At 39.7% G+C, this 27,103-nt stretch overlaps 1 long non-coding RNA gene across 1 annotated transcript; it reads right to left on the reverse strand.

Moving 5' to 3' along the window:
- Positions 1-3,440: 3,440 nt before the first annotated feature.
- Positions 3,441-26,918, reverse strand: LOC117819284. Its single transcript, XR_004632503.1, has 3 exons — positions 26,712-26,918; positions 3,720-3,846; positions 3,441-3,673 (listed from the first exon to the last, which is right to left on the reverse strand). It is a non-coding gene; the product is annotated as an uncharacterized LOC117819284 (long non-coding RNA).
- Between the last annotated feature and the right edge of the window lie 185 nt (positions 26,919-27,103).

A 27,103-nucleotide genomic window follows, 5' to 3' on the forward strand; every position in this document is an offset into this window, starting at 1 on the left:
ACACACACAGAGTTGTTTTGTCCTGCTGGCTCTGACGTTCACAGTGATGCTGTATCCCCTCTGATACTACCTCCAGTGCTAACTCAGGGTGGAACAACTTTACCCCACAAATATTTACAATGATACCAAGCTGTAGCAAAGCCACAACAACCCCACCTTCAACGGGAAATGTACAAAGTGAAGATTGATACCTTGCTCATGTTTTTGTTTTTTGTTTTTTTTTAGCATGAAACTACCGGCAGCTAGTTAGCTTAGCTCAAGATAGAAAGCATCCCAATATATTCCTAATGCTCAAAAAATATTCCTACCAGAAGTTTTAATGCCCACTTATCAAGAGCTTGCTTCTCAATAAAAAAAAAATACATAAAAGAGACAAGTTTGGTTTGGTAGGTGGTTATCAGTCAAGTTATGATGTAGTCGGATTTTCCCTGTTGGCTTTCTCGAAACATTAAGGTATCAGTACAACATTGTCTTGCTTTTGTTCTTTTTTGACCTATTGGCAATCTCTGCAGCTCACAATTAAAGTGAACATAAAAATGACAAAAATGCAGTTCCTCAAACAGCCACTGGAGGCTTGTTCTAAAAGTGTGTCTGTACCATAGACTGTATATATAATGGACAGCGTCGCTCCACCTTTTCCCAATGTACGGTTTTGAAGCCAAAATATCCCGTTCCAGAACGCTGCCATCTTATAAATTTTCTGCAGCAATAGGGAATTTGTGTGTTTCCACTGTAACAAGATCCGCCCTACAGCATAGCAGCCCGATGTCCTACAGAGTTACTCTTTACTGCAGCTGTCAAACAAAGTGAATCCGGAAGTAATATCCCGTTTTTTAACCTCTAATAACTAATGAAAAAATAAACTTTTCTGAAAAAAGAGGCCTTGAACACAAAACAGTCAAATAATAGCTACATGTCACCACAGCAAACGGATGTGAGAAACATTTGTACGTCGTGTATTTATTTTTTAAAGTTTGACTGCAGCCCTATTCAAATGAATGGGGGAGACAGAGTTTTTGACCTATACTGCAGCCAGACACTAGGGGGAGCAGCTTTTGTGGTAGCCTCACTCGAGCCGAGCGAGATGACGTCCATTTTATATACTGTACAGTCTATGGTCTGTACCCATAGAGTCCCTTTTAAAATTACCAAAATCTGAAGCAGAAATAAATATCCAATAAAAAATATTAATACTTCCGCTTTGCCTTCTTTGCCAATATAGTCACTTTCAAAACTAATGTAGCAACAGCCAAATAGCCATTATATAACCCTTATACTTCAGTTTTGAAGTGTATCAAATGACAAGGGGAAAGGGTATTTTGGAGCTTTGGAGGTGATGGCAGGTAGGTTTTTGGTTTGACTTTTCAGGTAATGGCTAGTTATTGTCCCTAATTTTCAGATAATGTTCCTGCTATGCTTACTGGCCACGTGTTGAAGCTAGATATAAACTGCCGAAAAGTTAGAATGGCATCAACCCCATCAGCTAATTGTTGCCAGGAGAGCACAAGCACATTTCCCAAAACGTCAAACTATTTCTTTAACCCTCTGTTTAATTGGAGTCCCACTTAAAAGTCTGAGTTCTGAATCTTAAATTTGCCCCTCTTTTTTACCCTTCTCAAACCAGTCCCTTCTGTCATACTGAGACCACCAGTAATGGGCCAAATGACCTCTAGTTCTCCTAACTCTCCTTCATTACACTCAAGCTGCTGGTTATTGGACTGGGGAGAGGCTGCGATGGCAATGTGCCATGGTACAAGGGGCACACTGATGACATTAAACTCTCAGATCAAGCCCTTGTGAGCCTCTTCCAGCCAGAAATCATAAACGGAAAACCATTTGCATATTTGAAACCCATTTACATATTTGAAACTGGAAAGCAATCACCAACACACACCATTTTTCAGTCACCAATAAAACCTTCGTTAAATGAACTGTTTAACATCACAGCTTTCTGGGGTAATGGATGAAGTTCTGTGTTTGCTGCACATTTCAAGGCATGAAACGGTGGATATAATGAAGCCGTAATGCAAAACCGAGGAGTCCGGGTGTTCTGTCTGTGTCTGGGTTGATGTGCCATGGTGTGCTGAGGAATAATAATGATGTAAAGGGATAATCATTTATAATGCATTTCAGAGACTTCAAAAGACACAGTCCCTTTGGAAGAGTCATGAGCAGGGAAAGTTGGAAGAATTAAGAAAGAGGAACAACATCTCTCGCAGTTTTGCATGCTATCGTACGTGTTGCAAACAGCCGGGTTGTTCCGGGCGGGGAAAGCAAAAGAGTGATGCGTGTTGAAGCAAATTGATCCTATCTGAAAGGGCTCAGAAAACTTTAGCCTAGATCAAAGCTCATGCTAAGACGCTCAGATCATCCAGTGAAAAGGCAGAGCGGAGGGGGAAGAGAGAAAAGAGGGGGAGTGCCTTGTCTCGTCTAATTATACATTTCAGACAGCTCGCCACCAATTATCTCCCCTTCAGTAGCATCTGCCCTTCGCATGACCGCAAAGCTAATGTGTGGCAAGACCACCGTTGGGTTAGAAACTCAAGCTTAATGTATGGTAAGCTGCTGGAAATTCCCCAATATGTGATGATAAAGATTTCAAGGTGAGACAAAGGGTTGGGCGCAGTCTCTGAAGTTAATTAGTGCAGTTTAATCATACCCGCATATACTAACAACTCTTGCCCATGAGATCCTGACAAATTACAGCACCCAGAAACTCTCACATGTATCATTTTATGGAGGCAGGTTTCATAGGATTCTCCACAGAAAGCAACAGTCCAACCACAGGCTTTAGTTCGCCTTGGGGAGCTGGTCAGCCAAGTTTGAACAGATGTGGTGTTTCAGTTGTTAGAGTGACCACAGTTCCTGTTTAAGACTCGGGGCAAGATTCTGTTCAAGAGGCAGTGAAGTGCTCTGCTACCCTCATGCCCCAGGCCTTTTCAGAAACTGCTCACAACAAAAATATCGACACAAACAAGTTTGAAAACGGACTAAGGAAAATTGAAAACAGTGACTTGGCATGGTGAAACATCATGGTTCAGGGTTGGCTGTTTGTTAATACAACTTGTGTTATCTTTTTATTTTGTTGAATTGAAATTAATAGAGGAAAGGAGAAATATGTGCATCATCAAGTGTCCCAAAACTGACATAAAGCAGGAAAATATTTCATAGTATCTCAAAACCAAGTCAATTTTCGACACTTGCCTGGAGTTGTCTATGTTCAGAACTTCACTGGTAAAGTTTGGCGATGAAAATTAAGTTTGCAAGTAGGCGGACTTTTTGTTTTTAAGATAATTTTCTTTGTACAATTTTATGTTTTATCCTCATGGCTGATACTCGAGCAGGATTAGAAAAAAGATGTGTGTTATTTGTTGAAGTATTATTTTAAATGGAGAAACTCTACAACCAGGGCTTTTCCTTTTTTTGGACATTTATTGAGATACTGGAGCACATATAAGTGTTATAGTACTCAAAGTCAGTCTTGGCCTCAAACCTGGTCTTGAGACCATTTTCTAAAGGTCTTGGTCTCTTCTTGGAATGGTAAGCACTTCTTCTCGGTCTTGTCTTGGCCTCAGACTCAGCGGACTGCAGATTTTAAATCAAGACTGGTGAAGACCAACACTGAGGCTATTTGTCAACATCATCTCTGTGATTAGAAGGAAAACACCCCTTTCTAAAACAACCAATAACTTCAATTCATTCATTATTTTATGTTTTACCGTTGTTATGATCCGAGTGACACGTCCCTCGCCCAATAGCAGGAGTGGATGGAGTGGATGGAGGCGACCAGAGGAGAGGCTGTGTGTATGCCCAGGGTGGGAGACATCCGTAAACTTGTCTGTAGATCTGTAAATTGACAAGCAAACAAAAACACTTAAAAGTTTGCAAATTCTGCACAGCTTACAGAAACTGCTAGGACCACATCAGACTTCTACCGTCACCTTGAAAGGAAGCATAAAGACGGGTAAGCTAACATTAACTGTAAATAATAAGGGAGCCAAGGACACCCCGATAGAACTGTTTATCAAAATGTCGATTTTATAGCAGGATTAAACATGTTTACAGTCTGATACAATGGTGTTTTCCTTGTCTCTGTAGGGTAATTTTTACGGCGTGGCTGATTTGACTGACAGGTGATGGAGTTCTGGCTGTTTTCCAGGCAGCCAGTTTAAGGCCTAGACTTCACCTCTTTGCTGGATTCTGAAGAAACCTAAGGTAAGTTTGAGTCAGCATTTACAGTAAAGCGACCACCATCTTTGGGCTTCAAAACATCTCTTTAGAAACCAGCATGTGACGACACAGAGACTACATCCATGTTCATGCAGTCTATGGATTGCACCTGCAGAGATATGTTAGTCCTCCTTAGACAACTACGTATGTTTTCTGTCAGTGTGCCATGATTAGAGCCAATGCACAGTGACAGTCAGCCTTAATGCTATCAGCCTGGTGTGTGTCACATCTACATCTTGAAAAGTGGAGAACATGGATCACACCAGCAGCATCAAACACTGATCAAAACAGCTTTACTGGTTATAGCTTCCTCTCAACATTCTATCCATTTCAGCCTATTATCTTAAAGGCTTTAGTGTTGAATCTCTTTGACAGAACTGAGGTCAGTCTTGATAAGAATATCAGCTATTATTCAATTTTGTTAACACTTAATGGATTTAAAAGGAAAAATCCCAAAGTAAAAGCCTTGCTGCTAATGTCTTAGCAAGGAGTCTAAACCATTATAGACTGGAGAGTTGGGGGAGCTGGAGTGAGTTTGCAACACCCTGAATGGTGCGACTCGCTGGCTTAGATAAATCATGCAGTCGGGGGTCTGTGGGCTTCAGCAAAGTGAATCAGCCAGATGCAAAAGTGTGTGTATAAGTGCATGTGTGAGTGTGTGAGTGTTTGTGTGTGTCCATGAAAGAGCAGACCTTTCCCACACGGCAACAGGCTTCAGTGGAGCAGACAATTGCAATGTAGCCATGTGAGAACGGGGCAAGATGGAGTCACTTTTTGCTGAAGGCTCATAGAAAGCCCAACAGTTTTGATACGGAAAGACACTCTGCCAGAGGCTGGACAAACATTAACAAAGTCCCTACAAAGGCTCTCATCTGTTTGTGATGCATATGCTAGATTCTACTTAACTTGAATGAAACCTCAGATTATCATGTGGCGTGCATGAATATTTACTGCATGCATGTGTGTGGTGGAAATGTGTATGTAAACACTAATGAGTGTGAATGATGGATGAGTTGACTGTCAAATGCATATGACCATCTTACAACACCATGTTGGCTCCACAAATCACAGCACTTGTCACAAATAAACTTGACATCTATCTGCAGAGCAAGGGACCATATAGGAACAGTCATAATGGAGAGACTCATTTAAATATGTCAAAATAATTCCCATGTGAGGTTTAAACTCAAACATCTGATGATTTGTTATATTTTTGTTTCCTTAAAAGGAAATCAAACAAAGTCAGCGTGTGATTTTCCTGGGGCCGAAAAACTAAAAAAAAATGTTCTGTTGTTTTTTGCCAAAAATCTGTCCTTTATTTTAGAGTGAAATACAAAAATAGCATTTATTTTGACACACTTTGTATAGATTTAGCACCATTTAGACTGTTTGTAATGTTGTGAGGCTCTACTGTAAAAGCAGATTGGTGTTATTTGGTCCCCGAGGGTTTCTGCCATTTTCAGACGTATAGATCCAATGTGAGGGCACTGAGCCATACTGTCAGCGCTGAAGGGCTGCTTCCTCTCGCATGGCAGAGCTTATTGGTGGCATTAGGTCTATTAGCCATCAGTGCAACCTTTGTGCCTTCACTTACAGCAATCGCAATGTGCCCTAATGATAACATAAAAAGTCAATGTACAGGGCAAGCATGGGTGCATACTCTGAAAAGAATTGGATGCTTAGGTGAGGTTGTCATGATCACGGTCAAGCTCATGCCCTGCAAGTGCCCAAAGAGGCATAAGGAAAATGAGACAGCCAAGAGGTCAAAATATTTTTTCAAACATCACTACAGCAGATGTGAATTTCTGGGATAATGTTTTGGAAAATGAACTTAAACACCCACTTTATTTTCAACTTCACCTAGATCCAATTAAACACTATTCTTTATTGTCCTCTTCCTTATTATTGTACATAAAATCAGTAGTACAATCCTTATTTTCTGACACAGTCCTTCATCCACTCATCCATTTACTGTTAACTGTCATGTGGGTGATGTATATACTTGGTAATACTGTGTGAGGGATCAACTTGATATGTCAAGCGTGCTCTAAAGGTTTCAGAGGTCTTACAATGCAACTCAGCCTGCCATTTCAGGCACAAATGTGACACAAATGATGAAGTGAATCATACTAACAGCCTCGTGACTGAGATAATGTGCGGGCGCACATGTCGTGACAGGAACTTTGTCAATCAAACAAAGACTGCATTATATAAAGAACGATAGAAGATTCAAACTGCGTCAGTGCATTTGTCAGTTATCATTGTAGATTAGTGATTGCTTGAACATTTCTGTTCAACAGATTGACATCTCAAAATAATGATTCCTGTTGAGCTTAAGCAGAAATAAGATAATAAATCTGCTGTTCTTTTAAGTTATTGTTAGGAACTGCCTGAAGTTCTTTTCCTCTTGACATATCTTCACTTTTAAAACATGCTGAAGCAACTTCCTGCAGTATAATACCACAAACAACATTTAGTGAAATACATTTTTATAGTCCTGCTCCTTTCTCTGCATCTTCCCTTCTCCCCCTCCAGCAGATAAAGCCAATCTTGGAGCTGGCTCCTGCCACAAAACGTTCTGTAATAGCCTAATTGTGGCTAATGGTTTGTGCAGCTAATTAAAGTGTATGAATTACAATAATCACTCAGCCGCATGGAGGCCATGCCAACCCACAATGTTCCTCCAAGCGAGGAGGGCCAAGACCAGGGATTGTGTGGCAGAGGTGGGGGTTGGGTACAAAGGTAAGATGAAAGTGATGAAGAGGTGAAGATTGAAATGCTTGAGATAGCCTCCCAAGACCCAGCAGCCACATCAAGGTAAATGGATGGAAGTGACAAGAAAGGCAGCAGATGGGAGGGATTGGCTATGCAATGGATGTTACATGTAAAACAAAGACAAAGTGGGGAAAGACTTTATATAAGAATAAAGATTTTAAGAATACAAACAGAGGAGCAACAGCTGTAACAAATGTTAAACTACTTTAGACATGAAATATTTTATAAAATCAGAAATGGTTGAATTGCATCTTGTCATCAGTAAATTCATTTCAGTCAGTCAACTCACATTTTAGTGATCTGAAATGTTTTACTGCAGCAGCAGAACATGTGTTTGGCATTTATTTATTTTTACAAGCAGTTATTTTAAGGAGTGATGAGATATATAGTCAGAGCCTACAGGTGGATTTTAAGGGAGTAGTGAGGCTGAAAGTGTGGCACTTATATGAGGCAGTGGTGACAATGGCAGAGCAGAGAGACTGATTGGAAATCGTGCATCTTTAACAGACCCCCACGTAGGGAGGATGCATTTGTCAAGTGATTGTGAAAATGACAAATATCAAATGTTAAATCAGTGCAGCTGGAGTTGCATGCAGGAGTTGCTGCATAACTTATTTGAGGGTATAATTATTGGGAGCTCCCCCTACTGACTGACTTCGGTTCAGGTCATAAACCTTGCTTCCTTAATGTTAACCATACACTATATAATTAATAGACGTAGTATGCGTGACGTCACCCTTATGTTTATGAGGCGCTGTTATGAAGCCAATCGTCACTGGGAGCCGTATTGGAAATGCTGAACTCAACCTTACTTCTTTCGAGCTAGTGTGAGGTAAAGAGGTGGGCCTTTACCTTCCTCACCAACAGCTACAGTGTTCCCACCTGTCAATTAAGTAGGCTGTGCCTCTCATGATGCAAAACTTGTAGACTTAATATCTTCGAAACTGCCAAGTAATGAAAAAAATCTGAGCTATCCAGACCCTACTCATATCTTGTACCAGGTTGTAAACGTGTTTATTTACACCATAAAGATCGGCTTTTTAAAATTTGTGCATATTTGGTTTCCAGTACTTCCAGAGCCAGCCTCAAGCGGACACTCGAGAAACTGCAGTTTTAACACTCCCGCATTGGCTTCAATTCTTGTAGCTGGAGGTTGCCACTTGATGTTGAGAGACAAAAGATGTGTGAAAATTAAAAATTAGAACATGTTTGATTGAAATAAATAGAAAAAAAAATTCAGATGCAACACTTTAATATATATATATATATATATATATATATATATATATATATATATATATATATATATATATATATATATGGCTCGCTAACTAACTTTTGTTATGACTTGTGATAATATAGCACCCTGTTCAATGCTAACAGGTAGTGCTCATACCTGCGTGCATCATCTAACAGTTCTCTTTGATTACAATGACACAATACGATTATAAGTGGTGTTTTCAGATAACTTATTTTAGCTTTCATTCAATATATTCAAACTGCATTCCATATATATCGAGTTTCATTCAATATCAGACTTCATTCCATATATATCAAGTTTCATTCAATATATTCCGACTTCATTCCATATATATCAAGTTTCATTCAATATATTCAGACTTCATTCCATATATATCGAATTTCATTCAATATATTCAAACTTCGTTCCATATATATCGAGTTTCATTCAATATATTCAGACTTTCATTCCATATATATCGAGTTTCATTCAATATATTCAAACTTCATTCCATATATATCGAGTTTCATTCAATATATTCAGACTTCATTCCATATATATCGAGTTTCATTCAATATATTCAAACTTCATTCCATATATATCGAGTTTCATTCCATATATTCAGACTTCTTTCCATATATATCGAGTTTCATTCAATATATTCAGGCTTGCCATATATATATATATATATATATATATATATATATATATATATATATGCAAATAATTTTTTATTTACTTAAAAACTAACTGTAACAACTCACCTATTGTCATCTGAAATGCCCTGGTATATTAAACCCATTGAGTACATTGCCATCTTATAAATAATTGGTATTATTTGTAAGACTGTGTCTGAAAACCAATGAAGAGCATCCACCGGCTGCATTTTCTTAACAGGAATAAACTTCCTTGTGTTAAACACTGAGCCGCAGCCCTTTCCTTGGTTTAAGTGCACATAATGGCAGTAGTAAAGTTTTACAGGTTGGCTTTCATTGTGCACATGGCCTTTTCTTCTCCGTTACATGTTGAAAATGAGCACTGCAGTCATAAAAAACACTGCAGTAGTACATACAAAATGTGCAGGAGTGCATTTTGCACACTTTTATTTACACTGTGATGTAGACACAACAAACACTTTCTCGTTACAGGATGACCTGCGGATTTGTTTAATCTATTTGCCCGTGAGAAACACTGTCTTATAAAAAGGAAATAACTCTGATGTTTGTCCGTGAAAACAGGATTGAGATGGCCCAACCCGGCTGCCTCTTTCCCTGAGGAGAGAACATCTGTGGAGCAATATGGGAATGCAAACAGTGTGGGCAGCACATAAATAAACTCCCACATTAAGGCCTTGACAGTCCCTGGCGTTCTATAGGTGCAGAACAAAGACACAGAGAGAGGTGTAGGAAATGAGAGCGACTGATGGTTAGAACACACACATGGAAAAAAAAATACCAAAGAAAGAAAGAAAGCTAAAGCATGAGAGACTTTGAGGAAATGCAGGAGGAGGAAATTTGTAAATCCTGATGGACAGAGAGCGAGAAGTGGGAAGAGGGCAAAATTGTGATTGCAGGCTTTATAGTGAGATATTTTAGACAATGAGTGATAAAGGCTCACACTCCATTGTTTAGTCTTGTCAAATCAAATGGGCATTTTAGCAAGTTGTCCAAACAATGACTGGTGAAGGAGGAACGGAATCAATTATTCATGATCCAGAGAGCCACTTATTACACGATAGTCAGACACACAGACACACACGTCTTTCCTAGATGGTGAAATGACTTAGTAACCAGGCGATTCATTCCCTTTTAATAGGGTCTCAATTGCAGCAGTCTCACTCAGACAAATGAGCAAACAAGTCGGAGAGTGACAGTGATATCCATTATGTGTTTAATTATCTTCAAAGTTCCAGTGAAGGGCATTTCTTTGGCTAATGGGGAGACAGTGCTAAGTGTCACAGCAAAGTGCTCCTCAAATGCTCCAACAAAACTGACTAACTGCTTCTATTTGCAGGCTCTTATTTGAGTTTTGACAGCCGTCGTTACATTCCAAAAATTGGTACAATCAGTGTCCTCGGCAAAAATAACCAGCATTTGTTGTTATTTGTTTCTTTCTTTTTTTTTCCTTTTTCTTTTTTCCATTTCCAAGTCAAATTCCCTTGGTGATAATTGGACTGAGTCCCATTAGTTGGAACTGAACCTCGGCATGCTGATTGGTATATTCAGGGTGAGATGATTGAGGAAAAGATTGGGGCCTGGACTGAAATGTCACTTTTAAGTGGCTCTGATTGCATTGTTGTAAAGCGAGAATTTGTGATTTTTCCTAATGCAACAATCACACTGAGATAAGCTAGACATCTCTGACAAAGATTCCCAGAATGCCAACATGTTTGTGTGTGCTGAAATGAGAATGAAGCAGTCTCCTGAATGCCTTCTTTGAAGACCTATTTTATATGAGGCTAATAAAACTAACATCAACTTTATCATTCTAACTTTTTAATCGAAGCAGAGGGGAATCCAGCAGCTTTATGGGATTGAAAAAATAGCATGGGAAGTGGCGACTTGACAGCATAGACATCCCAAACACTTAAACAGATACTCTGGAATTAGGGACAACACACCAGCTGACATGATGCTATCATTCATTAACTGAGCAGGGTGATAAATTACACCTATTCCCCTCCCCCTCTCTCATCTTTCAACTCTACAGCTCCATAGCCCATCTGGGGGTTGGCAATAAGTTACTGCAAAGGCCCAGAGTGACTGAGACATGGCTAAATGTTCTTATTTATTTGCGGGCAGACATTAAGCCGGGAGTGAAAGGAATGAATGGGAGCATCTGTCGATGTGTGCTGCCATGGTGGTGACTGGCCGGCAGCCTCTCCACAATCTCCTCCTGCTTTGCTTTTATTTTTGAAATATGTGTGAAGACAATGCTCCTCTGTTTCCATGTGCATTGAAACATCTCTGTCTACATCATTGTACCAGTGTTATCATCACAAAAAGATAAAATAAAAAATATTTCAGTTATTATTTTATTTACATGTAAACCTTATGTGGGCTTTTAAGAGAATAAAGGACAGAATAGAAGGAAACGAATTTAACACAGTCTTATAGACCCATAATTCTGAACAACACTTTCTTGTTCTCGTTCTTTGTAGCCACCTGTAGGTTTACATTTACTGCAGTTATAAATGTGAAGCTTCAGGTGCTACTTTTGCCTGACTGTTTGGAAAGAGGATAAAGAAAGATCAGCAATGGGACACACAAAAAGAACAGGAAAAATTGTTTTTGAATGGAGGCTCTCTAATGGGTTAGTGTAACATGTTTGTGTCGTGTTGATGCTGATTGAATCACTATTTATTTTTGGAATTTTATCGTCATAAATGTGCTTCCCTTTTCTGAATTATATCCCAACAGGTTGATGTGAAAAGGAGCACCACATTTGAATGCCTGGTGCTGGTTGTGCAACCCATTATTCACTTTACTAAATTAGAGATGAAACATCAATCATATACCAACAAATAACTGCTGCCTTCAGATAGCTTAACAGAGGTAATCAGCATAAAGACAGACCTTCATTTTCAAAAGCGCTTGTAGAGATTTTCTGTCTAAAATATATATTTATCACTGCAACAGCTGAAATAATACCACAGAATTAGCGCGTCTATTGGCCATTGAGCATACACCTAATATGTATAAAAGGTGGCTGATGATGTTGAAAAGGTCTGTGTGGGTGAAGTTCCTCCAATTCAAGTGTCAAAATGATCAAAGCCTGGGCTATATACAGAGCTCAGTTCGTCTTCTCAGGTGCAAAACAAGTCGGCTATGACTGGAATTTGGAATGGAATTTGCAGCATACTGCAGGTTTGCAGATACTTTTTACCTAGTACTCCTACTGCGAGCACCCTGTCATCAGTGAAACTGAAAACATTAACACAAAGTAGGCCACGAAAGAACCTCATCCTTGAAGTTCAGGAGATACTACATATAGAATGTAAGTAGAGTACATTTCTCAGAGAAATATCGATTTTCAGCCATGGACTGTATAAATAATCAACAGAACCAATTTAATGTCAACCAATGCTTTAATGACTATACATGAAGCCTTGACATGACATCTGGCCGCCACAATGTTCATTTTCTAAAGCCAGAAATTACTGTATTTGGTTTCCAACTGTGGCTAAACCCTTAGCTGCTGATTGAGCTAGTTTATTCTCATGATTCCTACAAAATTGTGTGTAACGGCTCTCTGTATCTGACAGGAGTTGTATAAGTACATGTTATATATATTTTAAAACACTAAGGACGCGATCTACTAAAGGTTTGCGTGTATAAAAACACGTGCCAACTTGATAGCGCACGCAAAGCAGATGTACTAACCGGGTGCACCGAGGATTGCGTCTTTCAAATGAGCAAAATACCACTTGCTATCCATTTAACGTAAATCTATCTGTAAAGCTCAAAATAACATCACTTTACAACATACATATGCCCGCAACAGCGGGGCTTAGAAGCATTACTACATTTTTTACACACGGTTATGTCATTTTGAAGTCAATCAAACAGACATGAAGTCTGACAAACCAAGATAACAACAAAAACATCAAGCTAATAATAAAACAACTCAAATTCAAAGCAGTTCAGCACCACGGATAGCGACCGCATCATTCTGACACCCACTTTAACTTTTTCAACTAATGAGAGCACAGTAGGTCACTGTATCAACAAATATAAAGTTTAATAAAATTGGCACAGCAGCCCACATCTTCACATACAAACAAAAAATCAATATGAAGTACTCGGCCTACTCATCACTATTTGAAGGGCATACGATGAGCGTTATGCTCCGCGGACTTTTCCACAATGCGCTGTATGTCCAATTTTTTTGCTCTGTCATTCTCAATGGACAAGATGGCAAGTCTACTCAATCTCTCCTGTCCCACTGTGCTCCTCAAGGGGTTTTTGAGTAGTTTTAACTTGGAGAATGAGTTGCAATGGTGACAGGAAGAGCCAAAAATAAAAGCAGGGCAGTGCAAACCTCCCTCAATGCACAAGTTACTGCTGGGTGGTTGACAATGAGCATTTTTGCCAGATCCGCAACAGACTTTTGCTTTGGTATCTGGTCCCTGAAAGAGGTTCTAAAATAAAGCAGCTTGCCAGCGAAGCTGGGGGCAATGTCCCGACTGTAGTGCTCACTAAGCCGCCAGGCAGCATGGTGTAACTCCTCATCTGGTGCTTGCAGCAGTGTTGGGGTGATTTGCCTCAAACATGTTCACAGTTCCATTTAAGCTGGTGAATCTTTGGGACAGTTGCTGGATGGTGATATCAAGACATGCATTAAAAACATTCACCCGAAAGTTGCTCTCTGCGTCAGTGAGGTGACTGTCTTCATCAAAGTGATGCCTAACTTTTCTGGCCCTGGTTGTTTCAAAACTGCGATTGACTTCCCAATTAAGTAACAAGAGCAAGAGAGGCAGACTTAGCCTGATCAAATTGCTCTCTAAACGCCATCAAAACACCGATTGCGTTTTGGAGTAGAGTAGATGCGTTCAAACTTCATTTTTCGTTTCAGGTCACTCTGCTCTCTCAAACTCTCCATGGTGACAGCTGATAGCACATGCAAAATCCTCATTAAAATAGGGGAGTCCGCAACACTTTTGCACTTGTTATCAATTGCGCACGCAGTCATTGTAGATCACCCACAACACGCCCAGAAATAGCACATGCAATGTCTTAGTTTGCACACGCAAATTAGCACTTGATATTTGGGATCTTAGTAGATCAGGCCCTAAGAGGACTGTGGATGGTGAATAACTGCTAGCTTGCCTGTGTCTCTGGTGAGAGTGCAGCAGGGGACAGGCACTGGGCATTGAAAGTATTCAAAGTCAAAGAACAAAAGTTGAGTGTAGCATACTTCCTGATTAGTTCTAAGATAATGAAATAAAACTAGAATTTGACCCATTAAAAAAGAAAAACTGGACCACTGATTTTCTGGAAGGTCAGTCAGTGGAGACAAGGATTTTCTGGAAGGTCAGTCAGTGGAGACAAGGCTTTATTTTTTGCAATCTTTTGTGCTGTTGAGTTGGGAACTTTAAATGGGGCGTAATAAGGGTTCAATGCTGTTTTGGCCCACAAGTGGCCGCCAGAGGAATTGCAGCTTTTGGCCCGTCCATATTTCTTGGACGCCTCCTGTGTTCAACAAGTTTATATTCTTATCATAATTATGATACATTCATATTTCAATTATTTGCTTAAGCAGTTCCCAAAAATGTAACTTTATTTTTTTCCAGACATCTTATCTTCAAGTTCACCCTTTTAAGTGACAACAAATTCATATCGTTTAACGGTAAAATGTATCGTTTGTTTTGTTCTGGATCTAACCTTGTCTGCTAAAGTTAAGCTGAATATAAATATACATCTTTGTTTCAGTTTTGTTTTTCCTTGGTTAAAATCAGAAGGTTTGGAGCTGAACAGGGACAAGAGGGACATTCGAGAGGAGGGAAGGGACTATTCAAGTGGCTGCAGTTGATGCGAAGCATCAATCTTTCATATGCTTTGAGGCCACTTCAAATCAATTTCACCCCAGCCGCTTCCAGGCTAATCATGTGGCAGAGGGCAGGCAATGTGCCAGGTCTTTCTGGATAGAGAAACCCAGACGGAGAGACAGACAGACATGGAGGCAAACAGACACCCAGTCACACAGACAGATAAGCAGATAGACAGACAAACATCCCAAACCTGCACTGAGCCAGATATGGAAGAGGTTGATCTCAAATGACAGGCAGTCAACCATTCCTGCCTCAAACAATATTTGCACTCTGTTTTGGTTTACAAATGTATTCCACTGTGTATGCCGGTCTATTATGAATATTGGAAAACTTCTGTTCCAAGGCTGTGGAAGAAGGCTGATAAACATAGCAGGTGAATAACCAGCACAACAATCTGATCTATGTTATCCCCATTAGAAAAGTAAGGAAATGTTACATTTACCTTTGTGAATTCATAAAACAGCTCATAAGCTTTTATAAATGCAAGGCATTTACACACACCAGTGGAATGGTTTATTATGTGCAATCCCAGTAGCTTGTAACTGATAAGTAGTGCATGCATATTCAAAGGTGACTCACAAGGCTGTGGAGCCCACCGTGATTTGACATGGCCATGCTGTGCTGTTGAGTTAGTGCTGCATATGTACACAGAGCACGCTGGCTTTGTTTATTCTATTGACTTATTTGTTCTGTCCATGGTCTGTGTTGCCTGTAGCCAAGGCTTGCTTTTCTCCCTTTAAATCACCACCTCCTAATTATCTGTCACATTTTCTGCTATCCCATGCCAAAGACACACAATGGCCGATAATGACCCGGTAGACAGCATCTATCAGGCACTCCGCCATTGATTCCTCTCTCCCATTTTCTTGCCGTTTCCTCTCTTGCTTGCTGGGTCTCTGTGCTCTTTTTCGTGTTCAACCATTCCCCTCCCCTCCTCTCACTTTGTTTCTCTGTCACTCTGCGTCGGCTGCTGCCACACCACAAACCTTATGCTGAGTGCTTGAAGCAGAAATGCATCATCTTAATGTATTGTTTTATGGAAATGCTGCTCATCTTTCTTTCCTTTGTTCTTGATCAATAAAAATGTGTCAACACCATTTTTTCAGAAGCAGTCAGGAATCGTGAAAACACACCAAAATACATATTAGGGCTCCATGATCTGGATTTTAAGTTTGAGTTAAAAGTTGCCACATTAAAGTCTGAAAAGCGCCTCAAGAAGAAGCTGTTTAACTGCTGTCACTGGCTGACTGAACAGACAGCAGGGAGTCAAAGTGGGTGACGGGCCAATGTTTGGCCAGAATGGACTCCTTTATGACAGTAATGTAGTTGGAGTGTTAGCTGCCTGAGGGCTGCAGAGAAACTCGTTCCCCTCCCACAGTTTCAGCTGGCATCTGTCCCCCTTGTATGCCTCACCCACAGCCTCCACACTTCACCTCCCCTCCCTGCTCGCTCGATTGCTCGCTCCTGCCCCCAAAAAGCTTCACCCTGCCGAGAGCGCGGGAGCTCAGGTCATTACAGCAAACTGTCACGGCTAACTGTCACACGGTGCAGAATGCTAGCGTCACTGTCCTGACGAGCTAGGCTTGTTCCCGGTCCAAACATAGCATCCATCCTCACACCCACCTCTTCAACACCACCAGCACCAGTCTGAGAGAAGTCATCTTGTTTACCTGCTGAATGGGAGCGGCAAAAGGCCGGAGAGCGCAGACCTTGGGGTCTTTTGAGGCAGAAAGTACTTAAGTTTAAAGAGTAAATTGTCCCATCTGGAAAGCTCTACACAGGTAAAGCATATTTTGTTATTTAATGCTTCTGATATCAAAGCATTCACATAGTTTGGCTTTGATTTTTAAAGCTTTTGCTTTCCATTGAAAAATCTGTTTGTATCACTTGTGTTGTATTAAATCAGTTTAAAGGCACTGGTGGGAACTTTTATGTTTTACTGTGGACAAAACTGAGATAAAGACTACATTTCCCATGAGCACTATCACCGACTGTCATAAAGATGTGGCTCTTGCCAAAGCATGCTTTTGTTATGGAAGTAAATAAATTCTTTTTGATACTACTTTTCTTTGTTCGAGAAAACTTTTCATGCAGTGGTGAGGTATGTATTGATTTTTATCAATGAAATATGATAAACTGTAACGCCACAATGACGAAACTTTGTAAACCCTGATGTATAATTGTTTGTTAGCCAACAAAAGTGACTAGATGTACCAGTTGAATGTCCACATAACAGCCCCGGCGTCATGATATGTGCTCCAGTGTCCCAATAAATCACAGAATAAGGTACACATGCACACATTTAGACTCTTTAGTTCCAAACAAGAGTGACATTCACACACTAGTATAAATCCTGTTCATTATGAAAGGCATCAGTATAATAGTGAGACTATTTAAAAAGAAGTCAAAACGCCTCACAGCTTCTTTAATTCATCAATGTAAAAAAAATTAAGAACTTTGTTTTTTATGATTTACTTTGACTTTTTGCTTGTGTTAGACAAGACAGCTGAGGTGAAAAAGGCAATGTGGGTCAAGAGAGTGGGGTAGACATGCATCAAAGGGCAATCGCTTGAGTTGAACCAGCAGCCTATACGTGCCAAGTAATAGCCTCTGAATATGGGCCACCTGCTCTAGCAACTGAGCTGTACCAGCACCCCAATTATGACATTTTGACAGAAATATCAGTCTAAATTAAGTGTCAAGGTTAGTCTTATTGTACACTATCAACAGCTCATAAGAATTTATTTAACAGAAAAAAGTTACTGATAGTTTTAATCTCAACATCCCATCCTACTACATAAGATTATCAAAATGTGATGACTGGAGTTTGTTCATAACCGTGTTAGTTGAATTTGACCACATTACTTACATTTTACATATCTTACAGGATATCTTTCATTCTAAATATATTTTTGGAAATGATAATAGCTGTTCATTTAATATGCAAGTAAACACATATGTGTGTTTGATTTTGACACATTTTTTGTCTATTTTATATTCATGTTAGTGGGTTATATAAATGTTGAGTAAGTTGTTTATTTATTTTTCTTTTTAGTCTTTTTGAGTATTGCTACAACTTACTTTTCACATATACAACTCTTATACATATATACAGTATATACTATCATATACAATACAGAAGCCTCCCTCCAACGTTGTTTATTCTGGCGAATTTGAGTCATTGCCGTCTGTTGATCAGTAAAGACAAAATAAAACACTGCAGAGAAGTAATGCCTGACAGCGTGAAACAGGAAGAGAGAAGTGTTGTTTTTTACTAGAGGGGTAATAACAGCGCAGATAGCATCTATCAGCAGGGTGCTAAGTAGAGGCAGAAGATAAACTGAGGAGCACCTGAGCACAGACAATGCTTTGACACTTCAGAGAAAGAAAAAAGGCCTGGACCACTGACAGAGTTAGTGACTGACTTACCCCCATCATATAACCAGCAGATGCAGCAAAGGAGGGGGTGACAGCAAAATATTAAACACAAAAAAATAAACAATAACTTAGTGCGTGAGTGTGTTCCTACAGTATGGATATGCATAAGGTCTGATATAAAGTCTGCAGCACTCAAACATTGGATACTTCTGATCAGTTGTTTGTTTTTTAAAGAAACAGAGTTTATGCGTGAGTTATATTCCTAATAAGAATTCTTGAACTATTTTTTTCCTTATTAAAATAACCTGAAACATAAGCATTCATTTGGTCAGATCAGCAGAATAGGCCATTGTTGGTAAAGTGGGTGGGCATGTGTGCGTGTGTGTGTGTGTGTGTGTGTGTGTGTGTGTGTGTGTGTGTGTGTGTGTGTGTGTATGTGTGAATGTGTGAATGTGTGTGCGTTCTCCCTGGGGCCCTCTCTCTGGGTGAGTCAGTCTAGTTGCTGTAATCACTCTGCTCACTTCCCACCACTCCAAACCTGATTCGGCCAGATTGTTTTGTTTCCTTTGTCCTAGCTTCCGCCTCCAACTCCATCTCCCCTATCGCCTTCTTCTTTTGTCCCCCCTCTCTCTATTCCTCCTTTTAACAGCCCTCATTCTACATCCCTCGTTTCCTCTCTTTCCTCCCTTCCACCATCATTTCCTTTTTCTCTTCCCTCCCCTCCCCTCTACCTTCTCCTCCGTGGTAATGGCAGCTGATTGATGGAGTTTGTTTAGCTTTAATTACACTGCAGGTGAGCGGCCAGGCCTGTTCACGCCAGTGAAGCAGAAAACTCAACTTGGTTAGGTTACAGATTGGATTTCCCAAAGTGAAACATTGTGTAGAGGAAAAGGTCTTCAGACTAATGTACTTCATTACTGTTTTGTTGTTCCTCCCTGTCTTACTTCTCATCTTATGAGTTCATTAGTCAGATACCATGTACAGATTCTGCTAAACGTAAAAGTGAAAGACTCCCATTTACATGAAATTCATATATTCATATATCATTTGCTTTTTTAATTTCAACCCCAAAAAAGTAAAAAAAAAAATACAATTGTTTATTACAGTAAGGTGAGTGGGGCTGCACAGTAGTTGTGTATATGAGGGTAACATGGTGATTCATTATAAAATGTGTCAAATCACATAAGTTCCTTTTGACTTTGGATAATTTTACCTCTCTGTACTCTCCTATGAATTTTTCACCTTCCACATATTCAAATGCTCATTCAATTTAAATATTGTAATAGGCAGAATGCATATGGTCAATACTCATAAATGATGTCTGAAATAAATTGAGCATCACTTCAGTTTAGACAGAACACCGCAGCAATACATGCATCACATGCATTATGGATGCAGTGATCTGCTTATTCACTGATTCTTTTTTCTTTTTTAAACTGATCAGCTGATTTACTCTAAGATCTCTAGATTGTTTGTCTAAGAATGTTTGGCTCAGATATGATTTCATGGACTATATGCGTTCACCAAAACAAGGGGGATTTCGTTATTCTGGCTTGCATGCAGCTTGGATCCTAAAGGATGCTCCCTTGAGGGCAGAACATTTTTGATATTAATGGTGATTTTACAAGCATTTGAATAAAAAAAACAACACTCTTTGACATGCTGTACTACTTGTCAAATGTAGGAAACTTTGGATCTGTACATCCAAAGTGCTGCTCAAATATCCACATGTAGTTACTATGAGTTATGTTTAATCATGTTTAAATAAAGTCCCTATGAACTGTTTTAGCAAACATCTGCCCATTGATTGTTACTTTTCCATGCCTGCTCCTACCTCATTGCAGAGAGAACACTAAGGCTGATTTATACTATTCTTTGTTCCTGTTTATGTCCAGAGATCCTAGGTGTAACCATGGTCGCATTGCTTACATACAAGATCAGCTGTTAGCAGCCCGTAGCATGTCGATGCTAAAACGATGCTAGGCCCGATGTTTCCCTGCGAGCTGAGGAGAAGGAGGCAAGGATGAAGTGCTGTACTGAGGTGCAAGCCAAAAAAGATGACATCGACCTGTCCTTCCACCCACCGTTATGGGGGATGTAAGATCTATCTACGATGAGGTGGACAAGCTAACCCAGCACCAGAGGGAGTACTGGCAGAGTAGCATCATGCTAACAGAGCTAACGCCGGACACGAACACCACCATTCTTGGAAGGATTTCACCTGCTGTGGCGGACAGGATACAGGAGAGCAAGACTGAACTAACTGGTGAAGAAGGCCAGCTCAGTCCTGGACCATGTGGAGGTGGTGGCTGACAGGAGAATTATGGCCAAGCTGTCGTCTCTGATGGACATTTTTTTTTCTATATATTCTTGTTGAAATTCTTGTACTTTACACCTTCTTGTTTGCTGCTGTAACTCCATGAATTTCCCTGTTGTGGGATGAATAAAAGGAGTATCTTATCTTATCTTACTTTTACGGAGGTCCATACAGCTCCTGTACCTACGCAGAGGCCTACGCATGAAGCTGACGTGAACCTCCTCCAAAATGCAACTACACATAGAATCGACATGGACCGCTAGCCCTGTGATTGGTCCGCTCAGCGGCATTATATTTCCCACATTTACAGAACTACCGGGATTCGCGCACATCGGCCGCACATCGGCCGTGTATTTCATCTCCTCCTCTCTATTCTTCCATGTTATCATGTCTGTATGATAAACAGCAACATGTATCAGCTGTAGATTAACATAACACGCTCTGAATCCCTGTGGAAAAGTAAACAGAGATCGTAGCGGGGCTGGAAGCAGGCGACCGGCTATCAGAGAGACCACGCTGCCCTCAAGAGTTTCGGTGGAGAATTGCTGCGTGACACGGACACATCAACCCACAAGTATGTGGTGTTCATGTCCGCGTCAGCCCTTGCTTTGTATAGGGGCGACGTAGAAATCAGCCTTTACTAAACAAGTTTCCACCTGCTGTCTTTCAATAGCAAAGCATTTCAGGACCATGGACAGAGCATGTGGCCTGCAGTCTGAGGCAAAAGGTTATTCCAGTAATTTACAGCCTCACGGTATCAGCTTGTTAGCATTATTTGCATTCCTCATTTAAGATGGCCGTGAGCAGCTAAACTCCAGCTGAACAGTTTGCACCTCAGGGTATTAAAGGATGTATGCACAAACTATCTCCACTAATGTGACAATTGCATAGCTAAAAAAATTAAAATCATCAGGGCACTTCTGCAACCGTTAATACTTACCACCCTTCCACACCACTGATCATTGTTTGCCATAGCAGACCAATATGTAGTAGACTTTCACAATGCAGCAGTGAATGGTTTATATTCTCAGAGCTGATAATTACCAAAGTGATTATTATTCTATATGTGCTTCTGTGTTGCATTTAGAGTGTTCACATTAGTGGGTAAATCCGTAAGTAATCACCAGTTACCATGTTTCTTTCTTTGTTGAGCAAAAAGACAACATGTATTTGTTAATGATGAAAGAATAAACAAAAATACACAGAGAGAGAAAGGCAGGGGGGCTTGAGCCAGTGGGAGACAAACAAATAATGTAGGAATTCTTAAGAAAACCTTTAGTTAATGGTCTGAATTATAATTTCTTAAGAAAATAAAGGTTAGGTAATAGTACTCCACAGTTCTTGAGGAGGCAATACATTTTTTTGTAAGTTTAGATATTACATTTTATTATTATTATTATTTAATGTGAATTTGTCCCAGAAGGAAAGCTGATAAGAGTCTGTTTCCATGGAAATGTTGTTGATCATGGAATCAGAGGGTCTATCTGTAAATCATTTGTAAATCTATAAAATAATCTGTAAATTAACTTTCTTATGTCTTTGGCTGATAGCCGGTTATAAGTGGGATGATGTTTAGTGATTGGGTGGTTATTTTAATCAGAGTCCCGACTGAGGGATCATGACGTATCGTAAAGCAGAGGGCGATTTTAATTAGCATAATCACCCATTCATTTTCATTATCCCGCAAAAAACATTGATTCAAGTTGTTAATGAACTTATAAACAATTTCACATATGGTTCAGTTTCTTTTTAGATATATGTATCTTAGAAAACCTGATAGCCTGTAGAAGCATCTCACTAGAAAAATCCAACAAGCAACTATGCTATTCCCAGAGACTTACACTGACCCTTTCCATGACTGATGTAGTAGAGCTAGTGATGCAGTGATGGTTTGTGTGAGAAGAGTAAGCCAACTTTAAGACCTATACCAGAGAATATTCAAAAATTAGTTTTTTTAAGAATATTTAATAAATGTAAAGTTCAAACTGTAAAGCAGGAGCTCTAATGAAAAATATTCTTATTAGTGGAAGTTTTACTGACTGAAAATGACAGTCCTCCTGTGAGGAAAATATCACTGTACCTATTTTAGATGGTGCTTATTATCTAGTCAATCTCCCCATCAAAAAAAAGAAAAATAATAAGATTTCACATCTGCTTGTGGGATTAGAAGAGAGACTTTATGCTGCTGTATGGCATGGATCCAGAGCCGACTCTCCTGGTATTCCCTCCTCTTCACTATACTAGTCATTAACTTCTCCCTGCTCACCTCTCTCCCCGTCTTCTCTTCCCTGACAGTCCAATCCCCCAGAGGTGGTCCTCCCTCTCACTTCTATCTTATTCTCTCTATTTCAACCCATTTCTTTCTCTATCTCTATATTTTTTTCCTCTATCTGGCTCCTACATCTACAGCAAGGGTCAGAAAAACGAACCATTACGGAAATCCAAGCAACCCAGGAGTCTTTCTAACTGCACCACAGACATGTCCACATCTGTACAGCACATGTCTGAGTGCTCCAGCTCCCTGTGTTTAACTCCCAAAAGTGCTTCCTGTAGAGTATGGATGGTGTCTGCATGCTTAAAGACATGATGAGCCAACATGGGTTTTTAGTAAATGCTGAGTTCAGTTCTGAAACCATCCTCACAGGTTCTTCAAATCATAATATTGAGCTGGAAGACTGGAGATTTTGTTCTTCGCATTTCTAGAATTTATTTTCTCATTGTGATTAAATCAGAGGAACACATTTCATTAATTGAATATAGATTTGTATCATTTTTAAGATTATTTTGAAGGAACAGATGTGGCCACAATACACAGCCTCCCTTTCATCACCTATATCCTATAACTTCACATGTGATTGGCCGGATGGCCGCCATGCTAAACAATCAAAACAAAGTTCTGCTGTGAGCAGAGCTGGGGCTGAGCACTGTGAGAGCTAAGGAGCAGGGGAAAAAATGGGAACCGGTTCTCTCTCGATGCAAGCCAGCTGTTCTGATTCACTATAAAGCATCGGCTCTCAGAGCCCCAGCTTTTGATCATGACATATCACTAAGGGTTAGGGTTATGATTAGGGTTGGGGTTAGGGTTATGATTAGGGTTAGGGTTAGGAATAGGGTTAGGGTTATGATAAGGGTTAGGGTTAGGGTTATGATTAGGGTTATGATTAGGGTTAGGGTTAAGATTAGGGTTAGGGTTAGGGTTAAGACTTGGGTTAGGGTTAGGGTTAAGGGTTAGGGTTAGGGTTATGATTAGGATTAGGGTTAGGGTTAGGGTTAAGATTAGGGTTAGGGTTAAGATTAGGGTTAGGGTAAGAGTTAAGATTAGGGTTAGGGTTATGATTAGGATTAGGGATAGGATTAGGGTTAGGGTTATGATAAGGGTTAGGGTTATGATTAGGGTTAGGATTAGGATTAAGGTTAGGGTAATGATTAGGGTTAGGGTTATGATTAGGGTTAGGGTTATGATAAGGGTTAGGGATATGATTAGGGTTAGGGTTAAGACTAGGGTTAGGGTTAGGGTTAAGACTAGGGTTAGGGTTAGGGTTAAGGATTAGGGTTAGGGCTATGATTAGGGTTAGGATAAGGGTTAGGGTTAGACTATCTCGGAAGGAACAGATGTAGCCACGATACACAGCCTCCCCTCCATCACCTGTATCCTATATCCTCACATGTGATTGGCTGCATGGCCGCCATGCTGAACAATCCAAACAAAGTTCTGCTGTGAGCAGAGCTGGGGCTGAGCACTGTGAGAGCTAAGCAGCAAAAGGAAAAACTGGGAGCTGGTTCTCTCTCGATGCGAGCCGGCTCTTCCGATTCACTATAAAGCATCGGCTCTCAGAGCCCCAGCTTTTGATCATGACACATCACTACCATTCAGTCCACTGTTCAGCAACACGTGAGTGTGTTCAATGAACGTGTTCATTATACTATATTATATATTTTGTCATTACACTATCATTTTTTATTTTAACAACGTTTTTCTATCATGATGGGACATCATTATTGCCAAACTTATTTCAACTTTTCACATTTGGCCTTCATTCCCGTTATCAACACTAACATCTCTCTCACAAAGTAAATTTCTGATTTGGGAAAAATAAAGTGACTTGATTAAAGAGAAGTCAGATAAAATAAGAGACACAGTTTTACAGGTCTTACACAAACCCTCAGGTTAGCCAAACTCATTTAATAGGGATAACAAAAGTAAAGAGCACAGTATTATCCTTACTGTGTGCTGTAATCATACTTCAGTTTACAGACTTTGACCTACTTTACTTGTCATAACTTTTTGTAATGAATAATTATTACTGACATTTTGCGTTTTCCAGAAAATATTCAGCTGAAAACAGTTGAATGAAATTACTGATTAGGTAAGAATACATCTAAAAAGAAAGCTACTTACATTTGAGTTCATAAACATTTGTAAGCATATTTTTGTGGGAGATGACTCTCAATACCTATACATCCTCTACACTCAAAGGTTAATATATTCTGTATTTAAAGCTCCTATGAGGAGATCTTAGCTCGTTATAAAACAGACTGAAATTGAAACTGATGCCTCATTATGGCATATAAAAGCAAACACGATTATCAGCATGGGATTGACTATATAGTTAATTTTGATGCCTGAAACCACTACCATAGTCACAGCTGTAACACATATAAAGTTACAGCTGGTTTTATTTTTTCACTGCAAAGATTCACAACGATTGATAAATATGCAGAGGTGGGCACACTTAAACAGGAATTTAATCCATAAACCATTAACATCCATCCATTAGCAAATACTCTTACTCCAATAACAGGAAATCAGTTAATTCTGTTCAAAATTAACACAAGTTAACATTAACATTAAAACCTGTTGGAAGTATGACTCTTCGACACCTGCAATGGAGGGGTTGCCCATGATCAAGGTCCAGTAAAGATTTAATCTCAATTCATCACATCTGTACAGATCCAAAGATTACTTTAAATCTAAAGACTATATGCGCTTACTCAAGTTTTTTGGGCTCAAGGGTTTGGATCCTTCTTCTTTCTTAGGTAAACAAACTGACTGTGGTTAAACTCAGTACATGATCTTTGTCAGTCAGTGGTATGTTTAATAATCTTTTACAAATTCTCTTTTCTCCATGGCAAATGAAAGCAGTAAAGGGAAACAAATTTCATGCAAATTAAAGGTTTTGACAATATTTTTTTCAAATTAATGTCCATGTTAAAAGTTACTAAAAAAACAGTAATGATGATAATCAACAACTTATAGATTAGCAAACATGTGCCCAGCTCTGTAAATGTGGCTGTGAATAAAAACATGGTGACATTTACTGTTATAAAACATTACTTACACATGTAAAGACCAAGATCATCTCAGAGATAAAACTTCCACAGGGATCGCCAAAATCAACACATACCAAAAGTCCATCGCAGGATCTTTAAGAGAAGAATAATTTAGTTTTTCATACACAATATACAGTGACTGGCTACGCTTACATTAGCCCTGTTGAGAACATCTAGCGACCAAGAAGTCCAGTCCTCATAGCTCATGTTACCATGCAAGTTGAGACCACACAGCATGAGTAGGATAACTTAGTTGGTTTGAGTCGTGTTTTTTTGCTTTTGCTGGAACTCCCACTTCCTCCAGTAAAGGTGAAGCTAACATGTCATTATGTTATGTGTAGCGTGTCTGATGGAACCACTGAACAAAAAGACCATCACTGATACCATTCTTAGACTGTGCAAGTATGGTACAAACAACCATCACTGGAATTAGTAATGTCACATATCATGATTTAGACATTCTATATCCTTTATTTTCCTGTGTTTTTGGTTTGTATTACTGCAGTGGTTAAAGTATGTTACACCTCTGTATGTGTAGTTGTTATGGTTGCAGCTTCTCGGTTTACTGCCCGGCCCCCTTGGGTTTTCTAACAGCTTTTCTCTAAGCACCTAAGGTTTGGGCACAGAACTTTGTTTTTATAGAGCCTAATGGTGGATTGTGAGTTATTAAGTTTGCCAGGTCTCTTGTTCCCTCTGGTAGTTAGATATGTACTCCACTACTATTACCCAAAGCCCACAGCAGCCAGGGAGAGCTTGCTTTCTGATTGCTGTCATCAGCACTGAATGATCATTGACTTCTCCCTTGTTGGACTCAGGCGCCAGCCACATCTTGATATACTCATAACTTTATATTAAGTTTGTGAAGGCTGACTGTGCTGCGTTCCACTTACTTGTTATCAGCCCTTCGCCTGCATTCATTACTCTCCTCTCAGATCTGATGATAGCGGACATGTTTGGGCAAAGCATCTTCTGGGCTCCACCCTTATTGTTTACACCTCTCCAACTCGATTAGAAAGGATGTGAAAGGGAAAATCACATGTAAGTGATTTCACAGTGTGCTGGCTTGTGGCTAGGATAAATATATCTGCTCACATGTGGTAAACATCACGTACATACAGTGTGCTGTATTTAATATAAATATTCAGTGGTGACCTGGCATTAGCTGGAAAGAGAAAGGCAATGCCATCTTCATATCATATCATTCTTGCTTTCACAGTTTACAGCAATAAATAGAGGACATGATCAATGCAGCTGAGGAGCCCATAGTTAGAATTAATGAGCA

This window comes from Notolabrus celidotus, chromosome 1 (genome assembly GCF_009762535.1).
Source record: "Notolabrus celidotus isolate fNotCel1 chromosome 1, fNotCel1.pri, whole genome shotgun sequence".
NCBI classification, from domain to species: Eukaryota; Metazoa; Chordata; class Actinopteri; order Labriformes; family Labridae; genus Notolabrus; species Notolabrus celidotus.